This window comes from Sphaeramia orbicularis, chromosome 5 (genome assembly GCF_902148855.1).
Source record: "Sphaeramia orbicularis chromosome 5, fSphaOr1.1, whole genome shotgun sequence".
Classification (NCBI taxonomy): Eukaryota; Metazoa; Chordata; class Actinopteri; order Kurtiformes; family Apogonidae; genus Sphaeramia; species Sphaeramia orbicularis.
The window spans coordinates 56,851,463-56,875,562 of NC_043961.1; the positions used below are offsets into that span (position 1 = coordinate 56,851,463).

The window sequence follows — 24,100 nt, forward strand, 5'->3', positions numbered from 1 at the left end:
AACAAGTCTGCATATGCTTGCAGCTTCACAGGTCCCTCTCCCCACCCCCACCCCTTATCTGCTTTTTTTTTTTTTTTTTTCATTCCTCATCCTCCAGATTACTGGAGCCACCATCTGCATGTGCCGGTTGATGGATATATGGGGAATGTTATTCAAAGCATAAATCATAAAGCTGGCCGTGAGCATGCAAGAGAATGCTGAATTTGGCAGAATGCTAAAATAGACAAAAGCTTTTTTTTTTTTTTTTTTTTTTTTTTTTGTTTTCTTCATAAATTTCATGAGTGAGTTCATTATGATAAAGCATGCTCTTTCTTTATACCATAAGAAAATTTATCACTTGAACAATTCCCTGACAGAAATTGGTTGGAAGCAGAAAAAAAATTCACATAGGGATTACTGTGCATGAAAATTTTAAAAGGTTAAAGCAACATTCCGGGAAATGATTGATGCCGTCGACAAAAAGCAGCAAAAATCTAACATTTAATGTCAGCGTCGGATGCTCCGTGAACACGCATTTTTGCTGCACCTGTGAGTTTTGATTTATTCATCTTGCAAATATTGCGTGAAGAAGTTGAGAAATGAATGTACAGATACGTGCCAAACATTTTATTTTACATGCAAATCCGCAGAATGTGCTTTCAAGTTGGGTCAAAGCATTTATCTGTCTGTAGAGTGTTCATAAGGCTAATTTCATGCTTAAATACAAATTTGTAATCCTTAATGTGGCATGGGCCCTTTTTCCATTTTTAATAAGACATGCTCGAGTTAAACTGAGGAAGCAGACAGCAACTCATATTATTTACTCCTAATGCTTGTTTCCAGGGTGACATTGTCTCCTCATTCAACTGAGCTAAGTACTGAGGAACAAAAATTCTAATTTAATATTTAATGCTTCTATTATTCTCATCCGCTAATCTCATGTTTCACCGCTTTATCGTTTAGTCTTGATGTCTGCACACCACAGAGTTGATCTGACATCAGCATGATACCTTTGTTATACTTAGTAGCTAAATCCATATTATATCACCGAACACCACGAAAAGACAACTTTAATTAAGCGCCGAAACACTTTTAATATTTGCGCGCATACATTTTTATTTCCAGACATCTGTTTTCGGCGCCTCCGGTGACTCATATTGATTTATGATATTTCAAAAGATGTGATTAAAAAAAAAAAAAACATTCTTCATTTACTCTCTGATTTGCCTTTTGCGATCTGCCTTAAGCTTCCCAGTTTATGTCGTATTTAGCAGAAGAGAAAAACATCTCTTTTCAAACGTGTGCTTAGAGATAACCTTCAGTACAGTTAACCTTCACTGTGCAAAAAAAAAGAGATTTCCAAACCTGAGCCAAATTCACAGCCAAGCAGCAATTTATACCTTCAGTAAGAACCTATAAAATCTCTTGAAAATGTACTTAATTACCTTACGTCATGGTGAGACACTTATGTCAATACGAAATACTGCTGCATTTTACTTCAGTCGAAGAATGTCAATAGGGAATGGTAAATGGTAAACATATCCTGCAATGCAAAACAACGGCATGCTGATTGAAGGAAATGAAATCCAATCGTAACATTACCTAAAGGTAAACAACAGGTCAAAAGAGAGATTAGTGCAGGAAATTATGTATAATGTGTTTATTGGCAGGGACACCGTGCACTCACAGCAGAAGCCAATTATTTCTTAAAATGCTATAAATGAATCTTTGGTATATCAACATGTTACTAAAGCACAAACACATCCTCGCATGCATACCAACGTACGCACAGATACACACTCGGGTCTGGGATAAATAACCCGCAAGCCATTTAAATGAACAGTTATTGCCCATATCAAAATATTATTAGCAGTAATAATTATCATATAAAATCATCCCCCCTGTGGGAATGTTGACACCAGCTCTGTTGATATAATATAGGGACTCTAGTGTGATAAGAGTTTGTTTTCTGAATCAGCACATTGGTTCTGCTTTTCCCCAGTGACCCTTAGCTCCCCAATGCAGACTGTGACAGTGTATTCTTAGTTTGCACCGGTGGCGGCTGCTCGTCTTTCAGAGAGGGGAAGCTCCTTGTCGGCTTACATTAAAAAAAAAAAAAAAAAAAAAAATTGTCAAGTTACTTAAACATAAATTCGTCCCTCTGTTCCTTTTTAAGAAAATGGTCAGTGACCTTATCGTACCAACTAAACAAGAAAACGTTGAAATTATGTTAAATTGAAACAAGGAAGTACAATGAGTGTGTTTTATTTACAGTGCAAGAAATGAACAAGTAATTTCGTAGTGGTTTCTCTGTCGATTTCACAGCAGAATGTGCGACGGTATTAAACTGAACTGTGTCAGTGAAGGAGTAGATCTGAAAACAGCTGTCAGTCAAACGGGATTCAGACTTTCGACTGATCCTCCAATCAGCACGTGGAAGCCTGGCGTCCAGCCCAGCCGAGCTCCACCCACAGCTCCATTCACCCCCAGAGACGCCGGGCGTCCGGGGGCGGGACAACATCGTGGCATTTATCCAATTACCGTCCAGTTTTGAGGCAATGAAAGAAACTGTTCCACTCAGTCCCATTGAAGTGCATGGACGCTGAGCGTCTACGGACAAATGCACTGAGCAGAGATTGTACACTGAGCTCCTCTCTGCTCCTCCTCCTCTATGACCTCCTCTCTGCTCCTCTTTCTCCCTGACCTCTTCTCTCCTAATTTTCTCTTCTGTTTATGCCCCAGTGAATACATGTTACTGACTTGACTTCTTCCCTGGAGTCTCTGCTTTATCGCCTAACAGGTTTTCCCTGGATCATCACAAGTTTTCCCTGGATCATCTCTAAACCTGCTGCTGTGGTCCTGCCTCTCTCCTCCTTCATCGTCATCACTCACTTATGCATATAGTTATGATAGTGTTTATTTTATTGTTCCATAGATGTTCTAGTTCAGTTATCTGTGCATCAGCTGCATCCATGTGTCTCCCCTACTTCCCCCCTTCTCCCCCAGTCTCTCTCTATCGCTCTCTCTTTTCTCCTCCTTTACTGTCTCTTTTTAACCCCAACTGGTTAAGGCAGACGTCCATCCTCCAGGAGTCTGGACCTGCTCCAGGTTTCTGCTGTTAAAGGGAAGTTTTTCCTTCCACTGTCACCAGTTACAAGTGTTTGCTCCTGGAGGATTCTGTTGGGTTTCTGTAAATTGGCTTAGAGTCTGGTTTTGACCAACTCTATATGTAAAGTGTCATGAGATAACTTTTGTTATGATTTGGCGCTATAAAAATAAAATTTGATTGATTGATCGTATGAGAAAACAGCGCAACGGGAATGTATGAGAAGTGAACAACATCGAGTCCGTTTGTTGATTTGTGATAAAGTTGATTCTGAACGAACTCGTCTGTGAGATGAACGTGTTCTAACACATTTGTAGTCAATGAAATGTCAGCACAATCGTACATATTTAACCATTTAATTTTCATAATTTTAGGGGAAGCCGTGCTTCCCTTGCAGTCGCCACTGACAAATCCACACTCGGTCATGGGATAAATAACCCGCAAGCCATTTAAATGAACAGTTATTGCCCATATCAAAATATTATTAGCAGTAATAATTATCATATAAAATCATCCCCCCTGTGGGAATGTTGACACCAGCTCTGTTGATATAATATAGGGACTCTAGTGTGATAAGAGTTTGTTTTCTGAATCAGCACATTGGTTCTGCTTTTCCCCAGTGACCCTTAGCTCCCCAGTGCAGACTGTGACAGTGTATTCTTAGTTTGCACCAAATATGCAGAGGTATAACTGTAGCTGTGGCTTTTCCACAGCCCGAAGCCCACACAGAGCTTTGTGAAACATATCTGATAGAGCTACAAAATCAGGCCAACGTTATTCCTTCCTCCCTATTGGGCCAGACGGACAAAAACACCTTTCGGAGTATCAGCTTGTGAAATAACCTGGCTCATGATGTGGGGTACTCAGTTCATGATAAAAGCATGGGAAATGATGCCCCCGGGTGCCAGAAGTGGATGGCATTGCCTTGCATCATTCTTTGAGACTGAGATGGACACCGAAGCCTCACCCTGTGTGCTCTTCAGTGCAAGGTGTCTGGACAGAACAACTAATCAGACACGACTTGGGAGACTAGCTGCATATTTGATCTGTGTCCTTTTCCTCCTAGGCACATTGCCATTGCAATAAGCCATCAGCTGGCCTAATGACAAGCACTAGATACATCTCAGCTCACCAGTGCTCTACAAAGCACTTTGTACGGAGGAGTATCCTTCAAAAGCTCACTCCCTCCAAGCTTTTGTACTCACTGCCCACTCCTATGATAAGTTGAAATCTGCAGTCCAAGGAGGTGCATTCATTAGCCCAGTTCTTCTTAAAAAGAAACCCGGTCTTTAGAGTCACCGAAGACAATGGTTTCCAATTAGAGTAAAGAAGCCTGGGAAAAACATTGTGAGCATGTCAAGGCATAAATGTTTACTTGCTTGTAGCAATGAAACAAGAAACCACAGCCTTGCCGCACAAAAAGGGAAAAGAGTGCTAGTGCCAATGAGACCTTATTATCTGAGGGGACTAAAGCAATATAAAGTGTTTTTAAAGAAGGCCTTGGTCAACTGGCGAGGGCTGAGGGATTTGAAGGCATTGTGATGAAGCAGCAGTGGCTAATGAAGCAGCAGACAATAATAACATGACAAAGAAGGAGGCGGGTGCAAGAGAAAAGAATCTGTCTCTTCTTTTTTCCCTCTCCCTCTTCCACAAATCTCCTCTCATTATTTTGTTTCCTTGTGTTGTGCACATTGCTTCAAGTCTGCTGCAAGCAAGAGCTGTCAAACACATGTGAGAAAAAAGCTATTGTTTCCTTACTGAGAGAGGCTTTGGGAAAATATCTTAGTGTACAGTGAAATCACAGACTCTTGCTCCAAAAAAAAAAAAAAAAAAAGACAACAGGGTGAAAACAAAACTAAGACATATTTTCCTCTTATCACATTGGGGTCAGGAGCTGTGGCCGTACAAATGCAAGAGATGTAGCGCTATACTTCTTTTCTGGCAGCGCTAATTGTGCCATGGGGATAGTTGGAACGCTTTATTCACTTATAAAGTGGCTTACAGAGAATTTCTGGAACATTTCACTGACTTTACTTCTGCTTTTAACACCACAGTGCCATCCAGACTTGTCATGAAACTCTGAGACCTGCACATTAGGTCCTCCCTGTGCAGCTGGATCCTGGACTTCCTGACAGGCAGACCACAGGTGGTGCAATGCCATCTCTTCCACACTCCATGCTGTTGCCCCCAGGGATATGTGTGTTCATCCTGTGCGCTCAGTCCCCTGTTGTTTTTCCCCATTCGACTACGAACGCACGCCCAAGCACATGCTCCGACACTGTCATCGAGTTCGCTGACACCGCCGCAATCGTCGGCCACGTCGCAAACTGAGACGACTTTGCTCACAGAGATGAAGTGAAAGACCTGACATCAAAGTGTCTAGGACGACAACCTCCTGCTCCACGTCAGCAAGACCGAGGAGCTGATTGCGAGCTATGTAAAGCTCCAGGGAGAGGGCCATGTCCCCATTAACATTGAATTAACATAATTGAAGACCTGAGGTGGTCATGAAGGCAGCAAAAACAGTTGTTCTTCCTCGTCTGTTGGCTGAGGATGTTTGACATGAACTCCAGGATCCTTACCAGCATCAGACAGCATCCTGACTGGTGGAAAAAACAGGCTGGTAGTGCCCTCAACTGCAAACCTCTGCAGAGTCACATCAGATCAGTACAATGCTTCAGTAGGACTGAGCTGCCAGCCATCCAGGACCTCTCCAGGCCCAGCACAGTGGATCCTCTACGACCAAAGTCATCTTGCCCGAAGACTTTTCATGCCCCTGCGTCTGCCAGACAGTAAAGCAGCATCCAGACCTGAACCGGCAGGTCTAAACAGAACTTACACCCGCAAGGCATCAGAATACTGAAGTGTCCACATTAACACATGCACACACAGCATATAAGCAGGTTACAGAAATACAAAGATATATTCACAGCCGTGTGGTTGGACTATTATTATTTTGAAGAAAAAAAAACTAGTGTTTGTACCATGGTTATAATAGTTTTAGATTTTTCATTATAGTTTAGTTTTGACTTTTTTTTTCTCTAATTCAGTTAGTTTTAATTCATTTTTAGAGCAGGTTTGCTAGTTTTTATTAGTTTTCGTTATTTTCTAAATGCTTAGTTTTAGTTTTTTTTTTTTTTTAGGGATGTCCGATATTAGCTTTTTTGCCAAAAACTGACATGTCAATATTGTCCAACGCTTAATTTCCGATTCCGATAACTACCGATACCGCTGCCAATATATGTGGGATATTAAACTAATTTTAGGTAACGTCACATATCTCCTGTCATGGAATGAACACATCATGCCTAATTTTATTGTGATGTCCCATTGGATGCATTCTCAAATGCAACAAGGCTTTCAAAATGTAAACACCGTCTGTGCAAAGAATACATACTTCAACTTAAGTTGTGGAAAAAATACCGTGTTTATGTATTTTCTCTCCCTCACTCCATGAGTCTGTTACAGTGTGGCAACTCTACTGTACAATTTTGAAAACTGCACATTTCTTTCAGCTACAAACAATGCTTCATTTATGCATCGGTAAATGCCAGCGAAATCAAGACATTATTTTATCGGTTTTAATGATAGGCAAAAAAACCAATAACTATATTCACCGATATTACATTTTTATGCCAATATCGGGCCGATAATATCGGACATCTCTCGTTTTTTTATATCTTTTATTTTCTTCGCTGTCAAATTCAAATAAATCCCACACAGGACTCTGTTGTTTTCTCCCATCTTTAGTCTCCATGTTTCCAGGTAGAGTGGAGACGAGAAGACGACTGTAAACGACAAGTGACAAGAAGTGACGGACCGTTAAATATCATATAGTGCCAGCAGCTAAAATTGCTTGAGGGAAATAAATCGATTTCATTTCAATCCGACATTGACAAAGATGAAAACAAAGGGAATTTTATCCCTACAGTTTCACTTAGTTGTTGTTCTTTTCTTTTAATTCTAGTTTTTATTCATTTCAGTTAACAAAAATGTTTTTACAATTCTAGTTTTTGTCATTTCGTTAGTTTTCGTTAACGATAATTAGAATTAGAATTTAGAATAGTCTTTATTGTCATTGTAACATGAAACGTACAACGAAATTAAAAAGTGTCCACCAGTCAGTGCATAATAAAACAGCTACAACAACACAGACACAAACATCACAATAGTAAATAAATAATTATAAAAATAAAAACAAACAATAACCTTGGTTTGTACACCAGACTTTTCTTAAACTCAATGCCTTTAACCCTTTCATGCATGAATTATAAGAACCTAATCAAGATTTTTTTCCTAAATGTTTTTATTCCTCTTTAGGCATGAAAAAAACAATGCGATTCAACTTTTTTTTTTTTTTTTTTACGAACCTATTTTTCATGGAGTTGCAAATATATCCACTCAGCTGGACACTATGTGTTTAATTTTTGAAACAAAGAAACATGTATTTACTGGCATACTTTGTGAAAACTATGAACATTTTTTTTTAAATGCTGCTAATCTGATGTTGCATTTTAACATACACTAATACTAGTTATTCCACTTTATGGAGATAGTACGCAAAAAACAACTTTTTGTTAAAAAAAAACTGTTACATACAGTCTAATAATAATAACAAGCAATCGATTTACACTAAAGCATGTTAGTGCAGATGAGGTTTATCAAGAATAGTAAAGTTACAGTGATGGTAAGAATATCAGTGTATGGGATGATCCACTGTGTTGGCTGATATGGAACTAAAACAATAAAATCCATGAATATACAAGAGAACAGCTTTGAATAACTGTCCACTGTAGTGACCACTATGCATGAAAGGGTTAACTTTCTTTATTTTACTTAATATGTAAACCCAGGCTGCCTCTGATGCTCAGAGCTGCAAAACTAAACATAACATATGCGCACTTGAAAACCCTCGGCCTGAGTCATCAGTCGCACTACTGCCACCCAGTGTCCTGACTTATCAGTGCATGCCAAAGTTTCTGCACATACAGACAGACAGACGGACGGACGGACAGATGACGAACTGATGACATCATTGTATCTTTGTATCTTTGGCCAGTGTGGCCGAGGGTAAAAATGAATGCATTAAGTATAAACACATTAAACATAAAACTTGAAAACAATTGGTCAATAAAAGCCAGCTGAATCCCTGTGTTTCCTTTAAACCACAAGCGTCAAACATATGTCCCACAGGCCAAAACCAGCCCACCAAAGGTTCCAGTCGGGCCCACAGGATGAATTTGTGAAATGCAAAATTACACTGAAGATGGTAACAAACAAGGATGTGAAAATCATTTTTAGTTCAGGTTCCACATACAGACCAATTCCACCTCAAGTGGGTCAGACCAAAATATTATCATAATAACCTATAAATCAGGACAACCCCAAGTATGTCTCTTTGTCTTAGTTTAAAAAAAGGAAAATTACATGAAAATGTTCATTGTACTTGTACATCTATAAACTATCCTTCCATGAAAAATGTGAATAACCTGAACAAATATGAACAACCTACAATGTCTTAAAAGAAGTAAGTGCAATTTTAATATTCTGCCTGTTATGAAATCTGTTATGTATTTGTAGATCCACTATAATGCAAATTCTAAACTGAAGCATAATATTGCTAAAATTGCACTTATTTTTCTCCAGACATTTCAGGATGTTTATGTTATTCACATTTTTAACCCTGCGGTATCCGGGTGTGCCTTTTAGACACACTTTGCACTTCATTTAAAAAAAAACTTGATATTATTTTTCACAATTTAAATAAGGTTAGAATTCAAAAGTTGCTCATTTTTGCATGATCTTTAAAATTCTGGCCACCAACTAAAATGTGCACATTGTAAACAAAAGAAAATTACAAGACTAGCATCTGTCTCCCAAGTGTGCCAAAAATGCACTATTTCTTCCATTTGATATGTACGATTAGGGCTGACCTTGATTTACAAAAATAAAATCAAATTAGAGCAGAAAAATAAATCAATATATAATATTTAATAGTTTGATTTATAGGTGTGCCTTTTTGGCACACTTGGTGACAGATGCTAGTATTTTTGAATACTTGACCTGGCACCAAAAATAATCATGCAAATTAACCAGTGTTGTAGTTAATCATTGACATAAGCCAGGATGAAAAAATCAAATAATATGTGATCCACTTTTTATGTAGTATATTGAAAAAAATAATTTTTTTGTGATTTTTGCATCCAGAAAAATGGTTTGTTTACATTACAAACATGGCATTTAAAGGGTTAAAAAATGTGACAGTTATTGAGTATTTGGTATTTTTATTTACGACTCAAGTTGATGAAATAGAAAAAAGTGTAAAAGAATTAAAAACAAACTGGATGAAAATTGTTTTTGACGTTATTCCACAAGTGTGCGAAAAAGGCACACTTGGTGCTTAGTAAAGGCCTTGCTGGACGGGATACCGGAGGGTTAAGGGAACTTTGTAGATGTAAATATTTTCATATTTTTCTAATGTTGTTATTTTACTGGTCCGGCCTACTCGAGATAATATTGGACTGAATGTGGCCCCTTGAACTAAAACAAGTGTGACACCTTTGTTTTAAAAGAAAGAAAGTCACAAAAACTGCTGCTGGACTTCATGAATTAGCTATGAAGTAAACACCTTGAATCCCCGCTCATTTTTCTAAACAGTCATGTGGCTGAAAAAGCACCAATATAGTTCAAAGCATTAGATTAAAGAGGCAAAAAGAGAAGCCGTTCTTTCAACACCATCCCTTTTTTCTTGCATTATAGATTTTTGACCTTTGTCAGTAGAAAGCTGTTTTGTTTTGTTGCAAAGCTAAAAAGAAAGAGAATAGATGTCCCCCTATAGTGTGGGTATCTGTAATAGAGCCACTATATATATATATATATATATATATATATATATATATATATATATATATATATATATATATATATATATATTTTTTTTTTTTTTTTTTTTTTTTTTTTTTTTTTTTTTTTTTTCGTCAGCGTCAAAAGCATTTACGCTTGATGGAAAAATGTGAAACAAAAAGGACAACAGTGTGCGAAACTGCCCACACAAGCGTCTCGTTTCAGTGAGCCGCCATTCGACTGAATATTCTTCATATGCATATTATGAACTAGGGAGATGAGCTTGACATGTTAACACTTTTTCAAAGCACACAAATGTTTCAATCAAATGTGAGGCAGCCGAGGAGTCTAGCGGGAGGTTGGAGTCTGCATTTAAGCCACACTGATGGATCCAATCAGATGTTTTTATCTTTTAAAATGTGTCTCAGTGGAGATGTTTGCAAAAGACTGCTGGCATCAGAGCACTATCAATGCATCACAGCTGCTTTACAATTCAGTTTATCTCTCTTTCACTGTTCTCAACTCAATTTATCAGGGAGTTCATTTGAGCTGTACATTCGGCGCATGTTTTCTGATACTGGGAGAAAACGCCTCGCCTCTAAGATATCTAAGGAGCTTTCAAAAGATGCATAAAGAAACCCTGCGACAGATTTATCTAATGCCATAAATTCCAACAGATTTTTATGTATCCCTACCTTTTATGTGCCCATTTGAACGGCGTAATTGAACCTGTAAACAACACGACATTTTAAATACCTGATCCGCACTGGCAAGACACTCTACTGCATGTGAATCAAGTTGTCACTGTGTAATTTTAAATCAAAATGATGCATCCATTTAGTAGAGCTGAGTGAAGGAAAGGTGTATATTTTATTTTTTAACACAGTTTCTATACTTTTTTTTTTTGTTTTGTTTTGTTTTCCACAAATAACCCAAACTAGGCAAAAACAAAAATAATTAAAACCATAAGCGGTGTTAACGTCCTCAAACTCCCCCCCCCCCCACGTGACCGCCAAGGCCACCCGACAATGAAAGGACACTACATCGTGCGCTCGATCCGACATTCTGCGGAACACTTTTATGAAAAAAGGTAAACGACGCGCACATCCAAAATTAGAGGTGTGAAGGATCCCAAAAAGTTAAACATGAAAAAATAACCTGTGAGCTCCCAAACCATTTATTTTGTTATGTGACGTTTCGGGCCGAGGCCCTTCATCAGACTGAGGACAGACAAACTTACACAGGTGTTTTATATGCAGCATCTAATCCAGGGGTCTCAAACTCATTTTCCCTCAGGGCCCACATTCAGCCCAATTTGATCTCAAGTGGGCCGGACCAGTACAATAATAACATAATAACCTATAAATAATAAAAACCCCAAACTTTGTCTTTGTTTTAATACAAAAAAAAACCCATTAAATTATGAAAATACTGACTTTTATAAACTATCAAAAAAAAAAAAAAAAAAAAACTGAAAAAACTGAAATTTAAATAAAAAAAACTTAAGAAAATTTAGTTCAATTTTAACAATATTCTGCCTCAATTTATCATTTCTACATGTGCATTATGGATCAGATCTACCAAGACACCAAACACTGAGGAACAGGCAGGAAATTGTTAAAATTGTGCTGAATTTTCTTTAGACATTTCAGGTTGTTCATATTTGTTCAGGTTATTCATTTTATTGTTACAGGATAGTTGGTAAATGTAAATATTTTCAGAATTTAATGTTATTTTTTGCACTAACACAAAGAAAAAATTTTGAAGTTGTTAATTCTAGATTTTTTTTTGCTTAATTCAAGATTTTTTTTTTTTTTTTTTACTTAATTCACGATTTTTTTTGCTTAATTCAAGATTTTTTGCTAAATTTCAGATTTTTTTAACATAATTGAAGATTTTTTTTGGCTTAATTCAAGATTTTTTTTACTTAATTGAAGATTTTGTTTCTTTAATTCTAGATTTTTTCACCTAATTCAAGCAAAAAATTTTTTTGTTTAATCCATTTCAAGACTGTGGAATTTTTGCACTTGGCAAAAACATCCCACAGGCCACATTGGAATCTTTGTTGGGCCACATTTGGCCCCCGGGCCACATGTTTGACACCCCTGATATAGATGTTTATGAAAGCACAGAGTAAATTCAAAGGTTATTTTATCAAAACAGAGAAAACTGAAGAAAAAGTAACTTTCTCAGCAAAATATATCATTAACTGAATAGGAACCCAGTGTATTTTGCATTTTTGGGTGTAATTCTAGATTTTTTTGCTTAATTGAAGATTTTTTTTTTTACTTAATTCAAGATTTTTGTTGCTTAATTCAAGATCTTTTGCTAAATTTCAGATTTTTTTATTTTTTTTTTTGTTTTTGGCTTAATTCAAGATTGTTTTTACTTAATTGAATATTTTGTTTGTTTAATTCAAGATTTTTTTCCTTAATTCAAGCTAAATTTTTTTTTGTTTAATTCATTTCAAGACTGTGGAATTTTTGCACTTGGCAAAAACATCCCACAGAGGCTGCATTGGAACCTTTGTTGGGCCGCATTTGGCCCCCGGGCCACATGTTTGACACCCCTGATATAGATGTTTATGAAAGCACAGAGTAAATTCAAAGGTTATTTTATCAAAACAGAGAAAACTGAAGAAAAAGTAACTTTCTCAGCAAAATATATCATTAACTGAATAGGAACCCAGTGTATTTTGCATTTTTGGGTGTAATTCTAGATTTTTTTGCTTAATTGAAGATTTTTTTTTTACTTAATTCAAGATTTTTGTTGCTTAATTCAAGCTAAATTTTTTTTTGTTTAATTCATTTCAAGACTGTGGAATTTTTGCACTTGGCAAAAACATCCCACAGGCCACATTGGAATTTTTGTTTGGCCACATTTGGCCCCCGGGCCACATGTTTGACACCCCTGATATAGATGTTTATGAAAGCACAGAGTAAATTCAAAGGTTATTTTATCAAAACAGAGAAAACTGAAGAAAAAGTAACTTTCTCAGCAAAATAGATCATTAACTGAATAGGAACCCAGTGTATTTTGCATTTTTGGGTGTAATTCTAGATTTTTTTGCTTAATTGAAGATTTTTTTTTTTACTTAATTCAAGATTTTTGTTGCTTAATTCAAGATCTTTTGCTAAATTTCAGATTTTTTTATTTTTTTTTTGTTTTTGGCTTAATTCAAGATTGTTTTTACTTAATTGAATATTTTGTTTGTTTAATTCAAGATTTTTTTCCTTAATTCAAGCTAAATTTTTTTTTGTTTAATTCATTTCAAGACTGTGGAATTTTTGCACTTGGCAAAAACATCCCACAGAGGCTGCATTGGAACCTTTGTTGGGCCGCATTTGGCCCCCGGGCCACATGTTTGACACCCCTGATATAGATGTTTATGAAAGCACAGAGTAAATTCAAAGGTTATTTATCAAAACAGAGAAAACTGAAGAAAAAGTAACTTTCTCAGCAAAATATATCATTAACTGAATAGGAACCCAGTGTATTTTGCATTTTTGGGTGTAATTCTAGATTTTTTTTTGCTTAATTCAAGATTTTTTTTAATTCATTTAAGATTTTTGTTGCTTAATTCAAGATCTTTTGCTAAATTTCAGATTTTTTTTTTTTTGTTTTTGGCTTAATTCAAGATTTTTTTTTACTTAATTGAATATTTTGTTTGTTTAATTCAAGATTTTTTTCCTTAATTCAAGCTAAGTTTTTTTTTTGTTTAATTCATTTCAAGACTGCGGAATTTTTGCACTTGTAAAAAACATCCCACGGGCCACATTGGAACCTTTGGTGGGCCGCATTTGGCCCCCGGGCCACATGTTTGACACCCCTGACCTAATCACAACACGTGACCTGCATTATACGTCATTATGGAATAACAGAAAAAAAGTCTATTAAAACTTTTCAAACATATGATCAATTATAAATGATCAAGAGTCAAACATTCCAAGTATCCACAAATACAAAATACACAGGTGTTTTATATGCAGTGTCCGACCGCAATAGCACGTGACATGCAATAAACGTTATCTTAGAAGAGCAGAAAATAACTTATTAAACCTTATCATACATACAATCAATTATAAATCGTAAAGTGTTTCAAATGTCTACAAATACACATCATTTTTAGTGATCAAACTGCTTTGCACTCATATTAGTGAACAGATAATCAAATTTCTACAGGTCCATGTAGTTATACTGTCCATCTGAATGTGGTGACAAACACCACAGCATGTGTGCACAGTTCTTATTAACCCTCCGGTATCCCGTCCAGCAAGGCTCTTACTAAGCACCAAGTGTGCCTTTTTGTCACACTTGTGGAATAATGTCCAAAAAAATTTCATACAGTTTGTTTTTAATTCTTTTACACTTTTTTTCTATTTCATCAACTTGAGTCATAAATAAAAATACCAAATACTTAATAACTGTCACATTTTTTAACCCTTTAAATGCTGTGTTTGTAATGTAAACAAACCATTTTTTTGGATGCAAAAAACAAACAAACAAAAAAAATTCTATATACTACATAAAAAGTGGATCACATATTTGATTTTTTCATCCTGGCATATGTCAGTGATTAACTCCAACATTGGTTAATTTGCATTATTATTTTTAGCACTAGGTCAAATTTTCAAAAATACTAGCATCTGTCACCAAGTGTGCCAAAAAGGCACACCTATAAATCAAACTATTAAATATTATATATTGATTTATTTTTCTGCTCAAATTTGATTTTATTTTTGTAAATCAAGGTCAGCGCTAATCATACAGATCAAATGGAAGAAATAGAGCGTTTTAGGCACACTTGGGAGACAGATGCTAGTCTTGTAATTTTCTTTTGTTTACAATGTGCACATTTTAGTTGGTGGCCAGAATTTTAAAGATCATGCAAAAATGTGCAACTTTTGAATTCTAACCTTATTTAAATTGTGAAAAATAATATGAAGTTTTTTAAAATGAAGTGTAAAGTGTGCCTAAAAGGTGCACCCGGATACCGGAGGGTTAACAAAAATACAAGAACAGATTTACAAAAGCAAGAACAAAAGAAAAAAAGTGAAAAAAAAAATTGAAAAAAAAAAAAAAAAAAATTCTATTTGGATGAATCTCAACGTTGCCCAATATAATTTTTTTTTTGTTTTTTCACTTTGTTATGTGTATTTGTAGACATTTGAAACACTTTACATGTCACGTGCTATTGCGGTCGGACACTGCATATAAAACACCTGTGTATTTTGTATTTGTAGACACTTGGAATGTTTGACTCTTGATCATTTATAATTGATCATATGTTTGAAAAGTTTTAATAGACTTTTTTCTGTTATTTTATAATGACGTATATCGCAGGTCACGTGTTGTGATTAGATGCTGCATATAAAACACCTGTGTAAGTTTGTCTGTCCTCAGTCTGATGAAGGGCCTCGGCCCGAAACGTCACTGAATAAATGGTTTGGGAGCTCACAGGTTGTGCGGACCTTCCTTTATTTTTTCATACACACACTTTCATTCTTCTGAAAATGACCGTTTCGTCGTGAGCTCGTTACAGCCATGCCCAACATTTTTTTCAAAAATGTAATTGCTTACTTTTGATCACACATGTGTGTAGGTGCAAAAATTGGATGTAAACCCTAAGAGGAGATGATGAAAGTATGAGGGGTGTGATTCTGCCAAAAACCCATTCATTTGTATGGCGCAGTTTTGGTGTTGTCATGGCAATGCTTTTTGTAGATAGGGGTCTGTCCTCATTAGCTTTTTGGTTCCGTTTGGCATGAGGGAGATGTGTGTGTCAAATATTTTTTGAGTATGTCAAAATATATATATATTTTTTTCTACCATTCTAAACATGTCAGACAGACATTTTACCATCCAGCGATACGAGTTCCATATCATCGTGTTCAGGTTGTCAGGCGATATTTTTTCTTGGCGACTTCAAATAAAAAAAGTTTTCGCCACGTTTGAATTTTTGGTCAACTAAAATTGACTTTTTGTTAACATTCAGGGGGTCACATTTGCATTCAAAGTGGCGATAGGATAACAATAATAATGGAAACGTGGTTTTAATAGACATGTGTGCCTGGGCTCAGATCTAATTTAACCCTTTCATGCACAGTGGTCACTGCAGTGGACAGCTGTTCAAAGTTGTTCTCTTGTATATTTGTGGATTCTGTTGTTTTAGTTCCATATCAACAAACACAATGGACGCTCATGCATCATCCCAAACACTGCAATTCATACAATTATTGTAACTTTGCTGTTCTTGATAAACCTGATCTGCACTAACATGTTTTAGTATAAATCAATTGCTAATTGTTATTAGATTGTAATTAACAGTTTTTTTGTTAAAATAAAAGGTGTTGTTTTTTTGCATATTATCTGAGTGAGTAATAACTAGTATTATAGTGTGTAAAAATGTGAGAAAACATCAGATTAGCAGCATTCAAAATGTTTTTAATTCATAGTTTTCACACAGTATGTATTTAAACTTTTTTTTTTTTTTTTTTTTTGCTATATCTGAGTGAGTAATAACTAGTGTTATCGTCCGGAGACCTAGGAAAGGAAAAGTTTTGGCTTTTTTACATTTGATAATTGTCTTGATTGGAAACAGCATGATGCAACACTTTTTCAGACAGATTTTTTTTTTTTTTTAACCCTTTCATGCATAGTGGTCACTCCAGTGGACAGCTGTTCAAAGTTGTTCTCTTATATATTTGTGGATTTTGTTGTTTTAGTTCCATATCAACAAACACAATGGACGCTAATGCATCATCCCATACACTGACATTCATACCATTACTCTAACTTTTCTGTTCTTGATAAACCTGATCTGCAGTAAGATATTTGAGTGTAAATCAATTGCTAATTGTTATTAGACTGTAATTAACAGTTTTTTTGTTAAAATAATTTTTTTTTTTTTTTTTGCATATTATCTGAGTGAGTAATAACTAATATTATAGTGTGTAAAAATGTGAGAAAACATCAGATTAGCAGCATTCAAAATGTTTTTAATTCATAGTTTTCACACAGTATGTATTTAAACTTTTTTTTTTTTTTTTTTTGCTATATCTGAGTGAGTAATAACTAGTGTTATCGTCCGGAGACCTAGGAAAGGAAAAGTTTTGGCTTTTTTACATTTGATAATTGTCTTGATTGGAAACAGCATGATGCAACACTTTTTCAGACAGATTTTTTTTTTTTTTTAACCCTTTCATGCATAGTGGTCACTGCAGTGGACAGCTGTTCAAAGTTGTTCTCTTATATATTTGTGGATTTTGTTGTTTTAGTTCCATATCAACAAACACAATGGACGCTCATGCATCATCCCATACACTGACATTCATACCATTACTCTAACTTTTCTGTTCTTGATAAACCTGATCTGCAGTAAGATATTTGAGTGTAAATCAATTGCTAATTGTTATTAGACTGTAATTAACAGTTTTTTTGTTAAAATAATTTTTTTTTTTTTTTGCATATTATCTGAGTGAGTAATAACTAATATTATAGTGTGTAAAAATGTGAGAAAACATCAGATTAGCAGCATTCAAAATGTTTTTAATTCATAGTTTTCACACAGTATGTATTTAAACTTTTTTTTTTTTTTTTTTGCTATATCTGAGTGAGTAATAACTAGTGTTATCGTCCGGAGACCTAGGAAAGGAAAAGTTTTGGCTTTTTTACATTTGATAATTGTCTTGATTGGAAACAGCATGATGCAACACTTTTTCAGACAGATTTTTTTTTTTTTTTAACCCTTTCATGCATAGTGGTCACTGCAGTGGACAGCTGTTCAAAGTTGTTCTCTTATATATTTGTGGATTTTGTTGTTTTAGTTCCATATCAACAAACACAATGGACGCTCATGCATCATCCCATACACTGACATTCATACCATTACTCTAACTTTTCTGTTCTTGATAAACCTGATCTGCAGTAAGATATTTGAGTGTAAATCAATTGCTAATTGTTATTAGACTGTAATTAGCAGTTTTTTTGTTAAAATAAATGGTGTTTTTTTTTTTTTTTTTTTGCATATTATCTGACTGAGTAATAATTAATATTATAGTGTGTAAAAATGTGAGAAAACATCAGATTAGCAGCATTCAAAATGTTTTTAATTCATAGTTTTCACACAGTATGTATTTAAACTTTTTTTTTTTTTTTTGCTATATCTGAGTGAGTAATAACTAGTGTTATCGTCCGGAGACCTAGGAAAGGAAAAGTTTTGGCTTTTTTACATTTGATAATTGTCTTGATTGGAAACAGCATGATGCAACACTTTTTCAGATAGATTTTTTTTTTTTTTTAACCCTTTCATGCATAGTGGTCACTCCAGTGGACAGTTATTCTCCAGCTGTTCTATTGTTTATTCATGGGTTTTGTTGTTTTAGTTCCATATCAGACAACACAGTGGACGCTAATGCACCATCCCATACACTGACATTCATACCATTACTGTAACTTTGCTGTTCTTGATAAACCTGATCTGCAGTGACATGTTTGAGTGGAAATCAATTACTAGTTGTTATTAGACTGTAATTAAGAGTTTTCTGAAACTTTTTTTTTTTCTTTTTTTGTGCATATCCTCCTGAGACCCAGCAATGATTTTGCCCTCTATAGGGGACAAAAGTTTGACAGTTTTACTTTAAAAATGCTGTCCATTGCAAAGGATATTCCATTAAAAAATCAATCAGTAAATAAAAATAATTTTAAAAATGTATCTGAAAAAACTGTTGCATTATGCAGTTTGAATCAAGACATTTTTTTAATGTAAAAAAGCTAAAACTGTCAATTTCCTGGGTCTCAGGAGGATATTATCTCCATGAAATGAGTAATAATTAATATTAGAGTAATAATAATAATAATAATAATAATAATAATAGTAATAATAGTAATACAAATAAACTTTATTTGTATAGCACCTTTCATACAGAAATTGTAGCCCAAAGTGCTTCACATTGATTGAAAAAATACAATATTAAAATACATTAAGATTTGATTAGAAATACAATAAAATAAAAATAAATGTAAAAACAGTGCACATTAAAATATTTGATTATGCATAGAATTTTTGAAGTGCAAGAAATAAGATGAAATTTGCGAGAAATACAATAAAATAGAAATAAAAATAAAAGCAGCGCACATTAAAATATTTGATTATGCATAGAATTTTTGAAGTGCAAGAAATAAATTTGAAATACAATAAAATAAAAAATAAAAACAGAAATACAATAAAATAAAATAAAAATAAAAAAATAAAAATAAAAACCGCACATTCCTGGTTCCTGAATTGTGACCCCATTTTTATCTCCTTTCAAAGGCTAATGAGAATAAAAATGTTTTTAATTTGGTTTTAAATATATTCAGTGAACTGGCTTCTCTAATGTCTTTTGGAATTGTATTCCATAACTTTGGTGCATAGTTAGTAAAGGCTGCGTCCCCCATTTTCTTTGTAATAAGTGAGAGTATAAGAGTATAAGTATAAGAGTATAAGAGTATGATAAAATGTGAAAAAAAAAACAGTTGCAATTTAGCATTAAAAATGTTTTTATTTCATAGTTTTTACACAGTTTATCACTTTCTGATGATGAGTTTTAAATACATGTTTCTTTGCTTCAAAAATTAAATGCATGGTTTCCAGCTGAGCGGACATTTTTGTAAGTCCAAGAAAAATAGGTTAATTTTATTAAAAAAAAAAAAAAAAAAGCATTTGCATTGAAATTTGAGGAAAAAAAATATTGACTAAGGTTCTCATAATTCTTGCATGAAAGGGTTAATTCATGGAATGTCCTTTGCAGTGGACATCATTTTGTTGTGTTTTTTCTTTCTTTTTTTTTTTTTTTTTTTTTTTTTTTAATAATAAAGCTGTAAAACTCTTGTCCACTACAGAGGACAAAAATGCATTGCTGGGTCTCAGGAGGTTCTAGTATGTTAAAATGTGAGAACAGATTAGCAGTATTTAAAAAATGTATTTCATAGTTTTCATACAGCTGACTGGATATTTTTGTAACCCCGTGCAAAATAGGTTCATTAAAAAAAAAAAAAAAAAAATCACATTGCTTTTTTCATACCTAAAGAGAAATAAAAACACTCAGGAAAAAAATATTGACTAAAGTTCTCATAATTCTTGCATGAAGGGGTTAATTCATGGAATGTCCTTTGCAGTGGACATCATTTTGTTGTGTTTTTTCTTTCTTTTTTTTTTTTGTTTTTTTTTTTAATAATAAAGCTGTAAAACTCTTGTCCACTACAGAGGACAAAAATGCATTGCTGGGTCTCAGGAGGTTCTAGTATGTTAAAATGTGAGAACAGATTAGCAGTATTTAAAAAATGTATTTCATACTTTTCACACAGTATGTCAGTAAATGCATGGTGTACGGCTGACTGGACATTTTGTAACCCTGTGAAAAACAGGTTCATAAAAAAAAAAATAAAAATAAAAATTCAATCACATTGCTTTTTTCATACCTAAAGACGAATAAAAACACTCTGGAAAAAAAATATTGACTAAGGTTCTCATAATTCATGCATAAAGGGTTAATTCATGGAATGTCCTTTGCAGTGGACAGCATTTTGTTGAGTTTTTTCTTTTTTTTTTTTTTTTTTTAATAATAAAGCTGTAAAACTCTTGTCCCCTACAGAGGACAAAAATGCATTGCTGGGTCTCAGGAGGTTCTAGTATGTTAAAATGTGAGAACAGATTAGCAGTATTTTAAAAATGTATTTCATAGTTTTCATACAGCTGACTGGATATTTTTGTAACCCCATGCAAAATAGGTTCATTAAAAAAAAAAAAAAAAAAAAAATCACATTGCTTTTTTCATACCTAAAGAGAAATAAAAACACTCAGGAAAAAAAATCTTGATTTAGGTTCTCATAATTCATGCATAAAAGGGTTAAACCTACAGCTCTATTTTTTTCACACAGTACATTTATATTTATGCATATTTTTGTTTTGCTGTTGCTGCAGCAAACTCATTTGATGGTCTGGATGTTTGCCTGGCAGCGCTGAGAGTAATCCTAAGGCGGGTCCGCAGAGTCGACCATCTATGGAAGTATATCTGTGAGTGATTTACCGCTCGAGTGTACATGTCAGAATATCTACGTCAGGGTTGCATCAAACTAGATTAGAACATGTAGCATTTAATTGAGAATACGTCTGTGATGGCATTCTCACACAGATGCCTGGCACGCTTTCCTTTTTTTTTTTTTTTTTTTTTTCCATCATAATAGCATAACTTCCACCTCACTTCCACGTCACGGTGTCTCCAGTAATTATTTCAGCGAGGCACAAAAAAGCTGAAGTAAAATAGACAGCTGATCAGACATGCCCTGCTTATAAGATCTTGTTTCCTGTCAAAATGTTTAGAAGTTGTGTTCTCAGAAGTTACTTGACAACATGACAAGACAAAGACATAAACATTTTTTTTTTTTTTTTTTTTTTTATCGGATTGCTCACGTACACACACAGAGTCAATATGGTCAGTAAATCTCTGGCATCCACATTTGCCAACGTTTTCCCAGCTCCACGTTCACTCTGCTGTGACATGTCAACAAAGATGGAGCTTCATTAAGCTGTTTTATTAACAAATTAGACTTGGGGGTAAAACAGAAAGCAAATAATCATAAAGTTGCTCTGCACACATTTTATTCAAATTCAAACTACAGGGGTTGGACAAAATAATGGAAACACCTTAAAACATCAACAAAATATAATTTAATATGGTGTAGATCCGCCTTTTGCGGCAATTACAGCCTCAATTCTCCGAGGTATTGATTCATACAACTTGTGAATTGTTTCCAAAGGAATTTTAAGCCATTCTTCAGTTAGAATACCCTCCAACTCTTTTAGAGACGATGGCGGTGGAAATTGACGTCTTACTTGAATCTCTAAAACTGACCATAAATGCTCAATAATGTTGAGGTCTGGGGACTGTGCCGGCCATACGAGATGCTCAACTTCATTAGAATGTTCCTCATGCCATTCTTTAACAATTCTAGCTGTATGGATTGGGGCATTATCATCTTGAGGTGAAGGTGTTTCCATTATTTTGTCCAACCCCTGTATATGTACAATTTGTTTTTCTTTTAAAATTTGGCGAGTGCGGCTTATATTCAGGTGTGGCTTAAAGTCAGGTGTGGCCTATATATGTACTTTTTTTTTTCTTTTAAAATTTGGTGGGTGTGGCTTATATTCAGGTGCGGCTTATATTCAGGTGCGGCCTATATATGTAAAAAAAATGTTCTTTTAAAATTTGGTGGGTGTGGCTTATATTCAGGTACGGCTTCTATTCAGGTGCGGCCTATATATGTAAAAAAAATGTTCTTTTAAAATTTGGTGGGTGTGGCTTATATTCAGGTGCGGCTTATATTCAGGTGCGGCCTATATATGTAAAAAAAATGTTCTTTTAAAATTTGGTGGGTGTGGCTTATATTCAGGTGCGGCTTATATTCAGGTGCGGCCTATATATGTAAAAAAAAATGTTCTTTTAAAATTTGGTGGGTGCGGCTTATATTCAGGTGCAGCCTATATATGTAAAAAAAATGTTCTTTTAAAATTTGGTGGGTGTGGCTTATATTCAGGTACAGCTTCTATTCAGGTGCGGCCTATACAGGGGTTGGACAAAATAATGGAAACACCTTAAAAAATCAACAAAATATAATTTAATATGGTGTAGGTCCGCCTTTTGTGGCAATTACAGCCTCAATTCTCCGAGGTATTGATTCATACAACTTGTGAATTGTTTCCAAAGGAATTTTAAGCCATTCTTCAGTTAGAATACCCTCCAACTCTTTTAGAGACGATGGCGGTGGAAATCGACGTCTTGAATCTCTAAAACTGACCATAAATGCTCAATAATGTTGAGGTCTGGGGACTGTGCCGGCCATACGAGATGCTCAACTTCATTAGAATGTTCCTCATGCCATTCTTTAACAGTTCTAGCTGTATGGATTGGGGCATTATCATCTTGAGGTGAAGGTGTTTCCATTATTTTGTCCAACCCCTGTATGTTATGTTTAGTTTTGCAGTTCTGGGCATCAGAGGCAGCCTGGGTTTACATATTAAGTAAAATCAATAAAGTTAACCCTTTCATGCATAGTGGTCACTACAGTGGACAGTTATTCAAAGCTGTTCTCTTGTATATTCATGGATTTTATTGTTTTAGTTCCATATCAGCCAACACAGTGGATCATCCCATACACTGATATTCTTACCATCACTGTAACTTTACTATTCTTGATAAACCTCATCTGCACTAACATGCTTTAGTGTAAATCGATTGCTTGTTATTATTATTAGACTGTATTTAACAGGTTTTTTTTAACAAAAAGTTGGTTTTTTGCGTACTATCTCCATAAAGTGGAATAACTAGTATTAGTGTATGTTAAAATGCAACATCAGATTAGCAGCATTTAAAAAAAAATGTTCATAGTTTTCACAAAGTATGCCAGTAAATACATGTTTCTTTGTTTCAAAAATTAAACACATAGTGTCCAGCTGAGTGGATATATTCGCAACTCCATGAAAAATAGGTTCGTAAAAAAAAAAAAAAAAAAAAAGTTGAATCGCATTGTTTTTTTCATGCCTAAAGAGGAATAAAAACATTTAGGAAAAAAATCTTGATTAGGTTCTTATAATTCATGCATGAAAGGTTTAAAGGCATTGAGTTTAAGAAAAGTCTGGTGTACAAACCAAGGTTATTGTTTGTTTTTATTTTTATAATTATTTATTTACTATTGTGATGTTTGTGTCTGTGTTGTTGTAGCTGTTTTTATTATGCACTGACTGGTGGACACTTTTTAATTTTGTTGTACGTTTCATGTTACAATGACAATAAAGACTATTCTAAATTCTAATTCTAATTATCGTTAACGAAAACTAACGAAATGACAAAAACTAGAATTGTAAAAACATTTTTGTTAACTGAAATGAATAAAAACTAGAATTAAAAGAAAAGAACAATAACTAAGTGAAACTGTAGGGATAAAATTCCCTTTGTTTTCATCTTTGTCAATGTCGGATTGATATAAAATCGATTTATTTCCCTCAAGCAATTTTAGCTGCTGGCACTATATGATATTTAACGGTCCGTCACTTCTCGTCACTTGTCGTTTACAGTCGTCTTCTCGTCTCCACTCTACCTGGAAACATGGAGACTAAAGATGGGAGAAAACAGC

General features: G+C 34.6%; 1 protein-coding gene across 1 annotated transcript in view; it reads right to left on the reverse strand.

The window, feature by feature from the left end:
- igsf21a (immunoglobin superfamily, member 21a) overlaps nucleotides 1–24,100 on the reverse strand; it is a 747,424-nt gene that overhangs the window by 407,447 nt on the left and 315,877 nt on the right. The window lies entirely within an intron of this gene.